Below are 12562 nucleotides of genomic sequence, written 5' to 3'. Positions count from 1 at the left end.
AGTCAATGGGAAAAACTCGCAATGTAACGAGTAACCCGAATGCCACCCTATTTGTGTTGAGTAGCGAATATTATGGCATTCGGGTTACTCATTACATTGCGTTTATTCCCCATTGACTTGCATTGCACATGCTATTCGGAATGAATATGCAAGTATTAGACACAAGAAAAAATAGTAATCCAGCTCACCTGATCCAGAAAGACCACTAAATCAGGACCATGCAGGGAAGGTAAAGTCGGCAAAAACTGGAGACTGCATATCCAAAGCAGTAATTCCACCAATCGGGTCCAGAAAATGTAGGTATAAAAATACAATTTTATTAAATGATTATAATTAAAAACAGTCTATGTAGGTCACAAATAAGTCCACAAACAGAGTTCTTATACCTACATTTTCTGGACCCAGTTGCTGGAATTACCGTTTGGATATGCGAGTGTTAGACACTACTCGTTATGAGTATCGCGAATCCAAGTGTTTTGAAACTCGCTCATCATTATTGAGGTGATCAGTAATTTTTATTTTCGTACAATGTTGTTTTTTTCTTCACTGTAAAATTTCTTCAAATCATAAGGTGAAGAGTAGTAACCTACAGCTGATCCTCAGCACCACAAAGGACGACCTGCACAGTGGATCTAAGTAACAAAAATCCACCACAATTAGATCCTCCCGCTCATGTGGCGGAGCGGCATTAGACCCCTCCAGACAAGAAGCCTCGGTGTGACTTGTTTCTCTACAGCTTCCATTCAAACAACAGCTTGGTAAAACCCAGAAACAGATCTATGATCTATTAATTCCTTTGTTTTTATTACAATCACTTTTACGGTACCCCATGTAAAAGCCATGCAATCAGCTTAATGCTGATATTCGAACTTTATGAGTTACAATCATTGGGCTTGTTCTACTCCTCCCATTACTAAGGTTTCCCTCAGATGTAACCTCAATTAATTACAGTCATCTTTAAAAGCTTAATCACCATCTTCTCAACATCTTAATAGCTGTGAACAAGGCTCATCTCTAAGCCTTGTGTACTTGTGTAATCCTGCGGCTGTTCTGCTGCACTCCGGCACCCTCGTATTTTTTAGCCTCCTTTTATTACAACGTATTGCATTGTACTTACTTTTCATGGGAGTTCCTGCAAGCGCCATTCACTTTATTACTACACTGAATATCCAGCTGTAGTAGGCAATAAAAATGAGTAGCTAAAATTTATGTTCCAAAAAGCCTAATAACCAAACGCACCTTTGTAATAATATAGCTGCTATTCTGACTACTGATTACCTGTTTATGCTGGTAACTCCAACATGACTGAGGCAGCAAACAATGCTGAAAACTGCGGCAATATTCACGGGGTCAGAAGAAGGTGCTGGTAAATGAGGAAATTGTCAGGGACCTTGTCTGGTGTGTCTGCTGTGAGGTGGTGAAGTGACAAGATTAATTATATCACAATATAATTGTAGAAAAATAACCTAGACCACAAATCCAAAATTATTACCGTATATAATCATCTACTGCAGCTAAGCAAATTTTTCAAGACTGAAAATGAGGGTCTTAGTTAACATTTTGATCAGAATGTTTAATGTGAACCTGTCAAGTGCAATATGCACCCAGAACAACGAGCAGTTCTGGATGCATATTGCTAATCGCTGCCTAGCAGTCCCAGCATATGTTAGCATAGATAAAGGGATCTTTCGGAAAAGTATTTCTGAAGATCTTTTATCATATACTAATGAGCGCAGGGACTAGTCACAAGGGCATTAGTTCTCTTGGCTACTCGGCCCCCTTAGCATGTAAGCACAACCCTGTGCAACGTCAGAGGCATGGTCGTTTTCACCATTCTCTGCTGCAACCATGTCTGATGCTGGATTTCGGCTCAGTACGCAGGATCAGAAGTCCCGGACTTCCGGTCATGCGTACTGTGAAGCCAGCTGGACACGTCCCGGCTTTAAACTGCTGTGGTGCACGTGACTGGAAGTCCGGGGACATTCTAATCGTGCGCACTGAGCCGAAAACTAGCGGTGGCAGTCGAGGTGAGAGCGACGATGCCCTGTGGGCGTGCGAACATGCTTAGGGGGCCGACTAGTCAAGGGAACTAACATCCTTGTGACTAGTTGCTGGCCTCATTAGCATATGATAAAAGATGTTTAGAAATACTTTTTATAAAGACCTCTTTATGTAAGCTACTAGATACAGGGACAGGTAGGCAAAGAGTAGTAATATGCAGTACTGCTCGTGGTTCTGGGTGCATATTGGTTAACTTTATGCCCAGTATGACGTCACAGTGAACCCTTCTAGTGTCACGTTGTGGTGATTGCCATGCATCACTATACCCGTGGCTCCAGCTGGCAGAACGATACATGTGTGCTGCAGTATCCATGCTGCCAGGCACTGTCCTTACATCTCTGGGTCACACTATCTCACAGAAACAGCAACACACCAACAATGGCCACCCTACAGCACCAACATCATGTGAACTGATCTTGATCTTATTACACCTCAGGGCACTGGATGCTGACATCATATTGGGCAATGTCATTTACATTATCTGACTAGTCCTCCTTAAAGGGAACCAACCATCAGGATTTTCGTGTATAAGCTGCAGCCAGTGCAGTACTGGCACTATCATGCACAGTGTGTACATACCATCAGGGGGCAGCTCGGGTGTTTAGGCAGTGAAATTCATCTTTATAAAGTTTGAAATTTCGTGCACTTTTTGATTGACGTGTGCACCTCTGCAGATAATGTCCGGGCGGGTTATGCAGGAGTTCCCCGCCCCCCCACCAGTCTGTTCCTCCCTCTCTCCCTCTGGCTGTATGTAAATATCTAATCTTCAGAAACATGGCGCCGGAGTGGGCCTCTGCGCATAGCGCTTATCTCCGGCGCCATGTTTCTGAAGCCCGCATTACAGCTTGGTGTCTGCAGACTGCAGAACAGCTGATCGGAGGACGCGATCAGCTGTAGCTATGATGACGTGCCGCCTCAGGACACCGGGCCAGGACAGCAGCCTGCCAGCGACATCGGGGGTCAGGTGAGGTAAGTTCACAATGGACTCACATGACCCCGTGACGGCAGTGCTGCGAGACCCGGTCACGGTAGTGATATCGCGTCCTCCGATCAGCTGTTCTGCAGTCTGCAGACACCAAGCTGTAATGCGGGCTTCAGAAACATGGCGCCGGAGATAAGCGCTATGCGCAGAGGCCCACTCCGGCGCCATGTTTCTGAAGATTAGATATTTACATACAGCCAGAGGGAGGGAGGGAGGAACAGGCAGCGCGGGGGGGCGGGGAACACGTGCATAACCCGCCCGGACATCAGGAGAGAGGGAGGAACAGGCTGGTGGGGGGGCGGGGAACTCCTGCATAACCCGCCCGGACATTAACAGAGAGGTGCACACGTCAATCAAAAAGTGAACAAAATTTCAAACTTTATAAAGTTGGATTTCACTGACTAAACACCCGAGCTGCCCCCTGATGGTATGTACACACTGTGCCTGATAGTGCCAGTACTGCACTGGCTGCAGCTTATACACGAAAATCCTGATGATTGGTTCCCTTTAAGGCTCCAGAGTGGGTGGTGATGTCACTGGTAGGAGTTTGGCAGTGACATCACGAGTGCCAGCCTAAAAATTGTTTGTCATGACCTGAACCTGTCTGTGAGCTGTCTAGCAGCTGTATCTTCTGGCCTCAAGTGCTGAAGTGACAATACAATGACTTGGCATTTTCACTGCTTGTGACTTCATCCCAGAGTTCGTCAAGGATTTGGTTTGGTGGGTCCCTTGTACGGCACTATTGCATTTGGTGGCAACAGAAGGGAAGAACATGTAGTAATATTTCTTTTATAGGTATGGCAGGCAGTAATTTTTACAAGGGTTGTCTTCGCAGTAAATTGTGTAAGGAAAAAATTAGTCCGGAAAATTTACAGTGGCATGTTAAGTCCTAAATTGGAAACCTGCGTCTCTACCTAGACTCGATGATGGACCCCAAATCAACTGTTCTGTTCAATAGACCCTCTTAAGGTCCAGTCACACTAAGCAACTTACCAGCGATCCCAACAACGATAGGGATCGCTGGTAAGTTGCTAGGAGGTTGCTGGTGAGATGTCACACTGCGACGCTCCAGCGATCCCACCAGCAACCTGACCTGGCAGGGATCGCTGGAGCGTCGCTACACGAGTTGCTGGTGAGCTCACCAGCAACCAGTGACCAGCCCCCAGCGCCGCGTGGAAGATGCTGCGCTTGGTAACTAAGGTAAATATCGGGTAACCAACCCGATATTTACCTTGGTTACCAGTGCACGGAGCTACACGTGCAGAGAACAGGGAGCAGCGCACACTGAGCGCTGGCTCCCTGCTCTCCTAGTTACAGCACACATCGGGTTAATTACCCGATGTGTGCTGCAGCTAAATGTGCACAGAGCAGGGAGCAGCGCACAATGCTTAGCGCTGGCTCCCTGCTCTCCTAGCTACAGCACACATCGGGTTAATTAACCCGATGTGTCCTGCAGCTACATGTGCACAGAGCAGGAGCCGGCACTGACAGTGAGAGCGGCGGAGGCTGGTAACAAAGGTAAATATCGGGTAACCAAGGACAGGGCTTCTTGGTTACCCGATGTTTACATTGGTTACCAGCCTCCGCAGAAGCCGGCTCCTGCTGCCTGCACATTTAGTTGTTGCTGTCTCGCTGTCACACACAGCGATCTGTGCTTCACAGCAGGACAGCAACAACTAAAAAATGGCCCAGGACATTCAGCAACAACCAACGACCTCACAGCAGGGGCCAGGTTGTTGCTGGATGTCACACACAGCGACATCACTAGCAACGTCACAAAAGTTGTTCGTTAGCAGCGATGTTGCTAGCGATGTTGCTTAGTGTGACGGGGCCTTTAATCTGGTTCCAATTATGGGAGCCTTGCAGACACACAATAGTTGCATAGGCACATAAAGATAAGCTCGAGGAAGCAAGCAGAATTATCTGCACTTAACCCATCAGCACTAATTACAACAAATGGATTTCCCAGTCAGTAAACAAAAATAGGGTTAAAATGGTACCTCCTTTTTTAAAAATAATAAAAAAACTTGTCCAAGTGTCTTTTTAGCGAATATTGTGGATATTTAATTTAGACTTTCACCCAAAAACATCCCCTTCCCTCTTAGTCAGTGTAATTATATGTATAGTGCACACAGAGACTCTTTGCTCTGATCTCTTTGTCCCTAATGAGGTATGGCTCCAGCCTGGAGCTTCTGTAAAAAAAAAGTGTAAAAAAAAAAGTATACTGTATGTTGTACTGTACTGAACTGCAAGGGCCACATGCAAAGCTCCAATGTAACCACGCTCCATACAGTGGGCACCACTGGTGGATACAGACAGAAAAGGGCCCCTGAAAAAATATATGACCCTTCTGCAGCCCAAGCGCTCCTAAAAATGTAAAATTGCACCTGTTTTGGAGGTAGAAATGGGTCCCATTGCCTTGTGTGTGGCCACGCAGGTTGCACCAATGGTATATCCACCCCTTGTGGGCACTATAGTTAGAGGGCATTTTTTGGTAAACATTGTGGGTCATATTGTGAGGCCAGAGTTTTAGTGACCTTTCACCAAAAAATGTATTTCATTATTTGCACCATATTTACAATCCGTATTAGACATCTTTTAGGTATTGTCCGTAAAGGAGGTGAGCCTTCACTGAAAAGGGGCATAAATTATATGAAAATGGCCATGGCTTCGTGTGCATCAAAATTGTTTGGCACATGTCTAGCGCAAAGTAAAGTCAACAATCTAGTGGTGTAAACTTGGACAAAACTGTCTTAAAATAAGACCGATTTATCAAACAGTATGGACCACTTTAATAAATCTGGCACACCTCAAGACTGTCCTACGGTTGCACTGTCTAAGGGTACTTTGCACGTTGCGACATCGCTACTGCGATCTCGTCGGGGTTTAATCGAAAGTGACGCACAACCAGCGCCGGTAACGATGTCGCAATGTGTAAAGCCTAGAAGTACCGATAAACGATCGCAAAAGCGTCGAAAATCAGTGATCTGTGTAGTGTCGGTCATTTCCATAATTTCGCTGCAGCGACAGGTACGATGTTGTCCCTCGTTCCTGCGGCAGCACACATCGCTGTGTATGAAGCCGCAGGAGCATCTCCTTACCTCCGTCCCGCCTGCAATGAGGAAGGAAGGAGGTGGGAGGGATGTTTACGTCCCGCTCATCTCCGCCCCTGCGCTTCTATTGGCCGCCTGCCGTGTGACGTCGCTGTGACACCACACGACCCGCCCCCTTAGGAAGGAGGCGGGTCGCCGGCCAGAGCGACGTCGCAGGGCAGGTAAGTGCGTGTGAAGCTACTGTAGCGATAATGTTCGCTACGGCAGCTATCACAAGATATCGCATCTGCGACGGGGGCGGGGACTATCGCGCTCGGCATCGCTACAATCGGCTAGCGATGTCGCAGCGTGCAAAGTACCCCTAAGAATTTGATAGTTTTATAAATATGTCCCTGAGTTTTAAAACCCTCATGTTCTTCACATTATGATGAGTTTGCACATAGCAATTTATGTAATTGCATGCTTAGTACATAAGTTATCTCAAGGTGATCGGGAAATTAACACTACTAGTCATTATACCAGGAAATGCTACTCGAACTCTGGTCAAAGTCTAGAAAAATAAGAGTGATGTCACTTACAACCCAAGGCTCTGCTTCCATTCAAGGAGGCGCTGCCCACATTATGTCATCTTTTACTGCTGTACTTAGCAACATGGAGTTTGCTCCGTTTGCCATTCTCCTGGATGTGTAACATAATTTTTGTTCCCGGGTTCTAACTGTTATATTTCAACTGTTCACATATAAATGTGATAAAAAATCACCAACATTCCTCATGAACTTGTGACAATGGCCTACTCTAGTTTTGTATTTAATGAGATAAAGCACAAAATTTTGACTTGTGCTTGTTTTTATCATAGAAACAATCAACATTTCACTACAAATATGCAATTATTATGAAACTCGATCAATGTTGCATATTAGAATTAAAAAAGAGTTTTTTTCTGGATTTGCGGCTGTATTGTATATCACTTTCACAAGTCAGTCCCCAAATATAGTCTCTCATCATGTTCTCATCACTTTGTCCTTGGTAACAGCGTTAAAAGTTTATTATGTCCTTGTCATAATGACTATGGGATAACAAGGAACCAGGGCTCCTAAGATGTCCCTCAAGTTAGGGGGCCCTATGCTATTCCTAATCTTAGGGATACTCCTGATGGTGAAGAGGCCTGAGTCTCCTTCATGGTCCTGCTCCTGACTAGTCCTGATCTGATTCCCCCTCGCACCAGGGAAGAACAAGACAGGAGTGAGAGAAAACCCACAGATAAAGACAGACAAGGAAAAACCAAAACACTGTCACACAGCACGCACACACAACAGTTGAGACAAAAAGAGATTCAGGAGGAAAAATAAGAGCAGGAAGGAAGCTGCAAAACAACAGAGGTAAACTCAATAACTACACCAAGGAAAAAGAACAAATTTCCAGTTAGTCTCACAGACCAACATAGACAAAATATGGGTGGAAAGATTCACGCAGCATAAACAGGAGGGGAGCAGATGTGGTTGGCCTCCCCACAATATGTAATCAAAGGAGCAAGCAGACTAGCAGAGATTAACTCTTCCTAGCCTGCCTATGGATCAGCCCATAGCAGGTTAATGCCTGAGTCTACCTGTATTGATCCCAGACACCAGAGAAACCATCAGGCGGAGTTTCAGAATCTGCAATCTGAACAGAGTCCAACGCCGTTCCGCCATGAGTCTGCAAAGTTTGTGCAAAACTCCGTGTCACAGTCCTGGTGAAAGTGCTCGCCTTGCTCCTCTGAATATGTGCATTTTTGGGCTCCATAATGCATGAGTTTGCTTTCCCAGCAATGTCTGAGTTTTCATTTTTGCTGTCCGCACACAGCTATTTTGTTAGCAGCGTTTTTGAGCTGAAAAAAAATGGTCATGTCAATTATTTTCTGCGTTTTACTGCGTTTTCCACTCATGCAATGCATTGGAATAACGCAGAAAAACGCAGTGATCAAAACCGCAGCAAAACGCAGTAAAAAAACGCACCAAAACGTGGTAAAAACGCATGCGTTTTTACCGCTGCATTTTTGCCGTGGGTGCGTTTTTTAGCAGCAAAAAATGCACAAAAACGCAGTGTCTAAAAAAATCAATGTCTGCACATAGTCTTAGGGGTTTCCAGATGTTATTGCTTGATTAATCATTTGTGACTTTTCAAGAAAATGCAAATGAACTTCAGTTCTCACCTGGAGTGATTTCATGAACACAAACATTTGGTGCAATTTGTGCAACATTTAAGCAGAACATGTGACTTTTTGCACTAAAAGTAAAAAAACAGATTAAGGCCCCCTTCACACGTCCGTGTCTCTGGTACGTGCTAGGTCCATGCCCGTATGTACCGGAGACACGAGCACACGTATACCCATTAAAATCAATAGGTATATGTGCACGCACGTGTTCTGCCAGTGGTCTGTGCTTCCGCGTGGAGCAGACGTGTTCCGTATGCTCCACACGGATGCATGTCCATGTTTCTCCGGCAGCACGGGCCTGCACACGTACCACACGGATGTAATGTGGATGCGGGTGCACGTGACACGCGCCGGAGAAACACACGTGTCATTGTAAAAAATAAAAAAACACATACTCACCTCCACCAGCCCTGCAGTCTCTGCCGCGACTGTTACCTGCATCCGTCCCCCAGTGAATTTGAACAACGCATCTTCTTCATTGGGGGCCGGAAGCAGCGTCAGCAGGGCGTGGCCTGTGCCGGACACTGTCATTCAGCCCCACAGACAGCTCCGGAAGAAACAGGTAAGGCAGAGCTTCCCATTCTCCGTGTGTTATTACGTATAACACATGGTGAACAGGAATGTGCCACAAACACTGCACACGGGGAGCAAACCACCCCTTTAACACGTACGTGAAAAAACGGATCTTTTTTTCACGAACGTGTGAAGGGGGCCTAAAAGGGACTTTAACATTGATGTCCTATCTTCAGGATAGGTCGTGAATGTCTGATTGGTAGTGGTAGAGGGGGTGGGTGACACCTGGTACCCCTGCCGATTCGCTGTTCCCAGTGCCACTGGTGCTGGCTGGAACTCCTCAGTTGTGTACTTGCACAGGACAGCTACATCAACAGAATAGTGACTGTGTATGGATACAGTAAATTCACTTCTTGTTGATTCGATTAAGGGGCTTATATGGCGTACCCAGCTGCGACCACTATACAGTAGATGGAGTTGTGCTGTGCATGAACTGCGTACGCCATTTTAATTAATTTGTTGCAAAAATGTCAGCAAATATCACAAGACAAAAAAAATGTGTCATCCAAAAATTGCAAATGAGGAATTGGGCCTCTTGGTTATTCATTTTTGCACCACTGATCTGTGCCTTAATTTAGCTGTTTTTGACTAGATATATACTATGTCAGTATGTAAAGCTGATCTATATACTTCAGTGTATGTGACTTTTGCAATTATACACTGTACTTCCAGTAAAAAATCAAAAGGTGACCTGCTGGCAGGCATAAATAATTCTTAAGGAGCTTTAATGTGGTATGAATAGATCCTAATATCCATAAGGCAGATATTTTATGTTATTTTATATGCTGTATGATATCTACTTGATATCTAGGGCCATAAACTTCCCAATGTGAATGGGTCCTATTGTTTTGTCAAAACTTTATTGATACAGTCATGTGTAGATTACGTATGTTTTTTGCACTTTTTGACATAGGCAATGCTCATGCATTTTTTTTTACTTGCGGATTTTCTGCATGTAATACAATTCTATGTGCAAAATCAGCACATTAAACTCAGCATACTGGCAAGAGAAATGAACATGTTGCCAGCGGTGTCAGCGCCAGCATCACAGAAACTGATACAGTTGAAAGCAATGATGAGACGGAGCGCAGTGCTCCCTCTCATCAGTGTTCCACTGTGTCTGTGCTCTGACAGCTCAGCACAGCAGTGACGTCACTACTATGCACCACTGTGTTGAGATGTGCAGAGCACAGACACAGCGGTCGGACGAGGAGCAGCGGCGGGAGGCCAAGAAGGGGTGAGTATGTATTTATTCAGTACATGGTGGGGGTGCATAATGCTATGTGGGGGTGTATAATACTATATGAGGTTGCATAATACTATGTGGGGCAGCATAATATGCGGGGCTGCATAATACTATGTAGGGGTGTATACTGCTATGTGGGGCTGCATAATGCTATGTGGGGCTGCATAATACTATGTGGGGCACCATAATGCTATGTGGGTCAGCATAATGCTATGTGGGGGCTGCATAATGCTATGTGGGGGTTTATAATACTATATTGGGCTATATGGAGGAATATATGAGGCCAATTATACTATATGGATGGCTTTGAGGAGCCATTATAATATTTGGAGACTTATGAGGGAACCTTTATACTTTATCTAGAGTTATATGAAGGTCATGTGTTTGTATGGGGTCCTTCATACTGTGCGAAGGGCTGTGTGGGGGCCATTATATTATTTGGAGGATAATAAGGGCCATTATACTGTATATAGACCCATTATACTGCATGGAGGGCTGTGAGGGGGTCACAGTTGGGGATATTACTGTGTCGGGGTCACCATTCATTGCTGGGTAGCTGAAAGGGGGTACAGTAGGGTCATCATACTGTGCGTCTCGAGGGTATTGTGGAAGAATTTACTGTTAGGGATCATATAGTGTTTGTGAGGCACTTTTGTTGCCATCACACTTTATGACTGCAATGAAAGGGGAATCTAGGGGCTTGGTAAGGGCTATAAAGTTGGGAAATATGCTGTGCTGTGACCCAGCCGAATAGTATTTTGTTTTTAGAGGGGGCCCAATTAGAAATTCTGCTATGAGGTCCATGATTTCTATGTACACTCCTGAATCCCATCCACTGTGCTGAAACTGTAAGACTGAGTTTTTGATGCAGTAAAAATACAGCGTTACAAACTCCCTAAAACCTCATGACGGGAACATTATCCATTGGGGTGAATTTATCACATTTAGGCCTCGGTTCCACTTGCGTTTTACACGGATGAATGCAATCCGATAAAACATCGGATTGCACTTGTGCCACTGTCAAACTATGGGACAATGTTCATCTGCGATTCTTTTCTCATGCTTTATCAGTATGAGAAAAGAATTGCGTCATGCTGTGTTTGGCAGAGAGTCTAGGCTCACACGCACCCATACAAGTCTATGGGTGCGTGTGAAACATCGCCCTACGCTCACATGTCATCCGAGTGCAAGGCGATGTATGCAGAGATGGGCAGCAGAGGAGAGGGAGAAAGTGCTCCCTCCCTCTTCTCCGCAGCTGTGTTCCAATCGCAAGACATTCGGCTTACACTTCCAGCAAAGCCTGAGCCGACAGTCATTAGCATAGTGGAACCAAGGCCTTACGAGCGTCTGCTTACAAGTCTTTGGCTTTGTGATCTTTTTTTTTTTTTTTTTATTGTAACAAATGTTACATCACATGAAAGCCTTATGTGCCTAATATATGTTTTCAAAAGTTTGTGTTTGTTGCTTATGGCAACGCACGCGGGAAAACAAAATGGTGGAGTCTAATGTGATATTCACAGTAACTGAGAGCAGAGGAGTGATAAAATTCTTGTTTCTACAAGGAAAGTCCACACAGGATATTCATGGTGATATGCCGCAGATATTGGGGGATCAATGCTCTTCATATTCCACAGTTAAGAACTGGGTTGCAAAGTTTAAAACGGGCCACTTCAGCACCAATGATGACTAACGTACTGGACGACCGAGAGTGGTTGTTGTTCTGGAGATCGTTGATGCTGTACACAACCTCATACTGGGGAATCGACGAATTTTAGCTAAAGCAATAGCAGACATCATGGGGATTTCCCGTGAACGTGTTTGTGTCCCCAAATGTTTTAAAACAGATCAAAGAAGTAAGAAGCATGCAAGTTAAAGCTTTCCGGTCCATTTGTCTGCGTTTCCGGACTGATAAGAATGTTCTGGATCGACTGGTCACTATGGATGAGACCTGGATTTATTTGTATGACCCTGAAAAGAAGGAGCAGTCAAAAGAGTGGAGGCACAGTGGTTCTCCTCGTCCATAGAAGTTCAGGGTGCAAAAATCAGCCACTAAATTGATGGCGTCTGTGTTCAGGGATAAGGAGGGTGTACTGCTAGTGGACTACCTTCAAAAGGGTTCCACCATCAATGAAAGGTATTTAATTCAAGCTTTAGACCAATTGAAGGCAGCTTTGAAGGCCAAAAGGTGTGGTAAGCTGTCCAAAAGGAATCTTGTTTCTGCAAGACAACTCCTCCCCTTACACTGCACAAGTGACCACGGTAAAAGAGGCAGAGCTGGGCTTCCAGCTGACTGACCACCCACCTTATTCACCAGATCTAGCTCCCTCCGACGATCATCTGTTTCCAAACCTGAAGAAACACCTCAAGGCTACCAAATTTCACACCATTTCTTATGCCATGGCTGCTACGGATGCGTGGCTTGAGGCACAACCAAAATCCTTCTTTTTTGCTAG

At 45.0% G+C, this 12562-nt stretch overlaps 1 protein-coding gene across 5 annotated transcripts in view; it reads left to right on the top strand.

The window, feature by feature from the left end:
* The window catches only part of MEGF11 (multiple EGF like domains 11), a 789316-nt gene that overhangs the window by 741245 nt on the left and 35509 nt on the right, over window positions 1–12562 (top strand). The window lies entirely within an intron of this gene.

This window comes from Anomaloglossus baeobatrachus, chromosome 4 (assembly GCF_048569485.1).
Source record: "Anomaloglossus baeobatrachus isolate aAnoBae1 chromosome 4, aAnoBae1.hap1, whole genome shotgun sequence".
NCBI classification, from domain to species: Eukaryota; Metazoa; Chordata; class Amphibia; order Anura; family Aromobatidae; genus Anomaloglossus; species Anomaloglossus baeobatrachus.
This window is presented reverse-complemented; position numbering and strand designations above follow the sequence as displayed.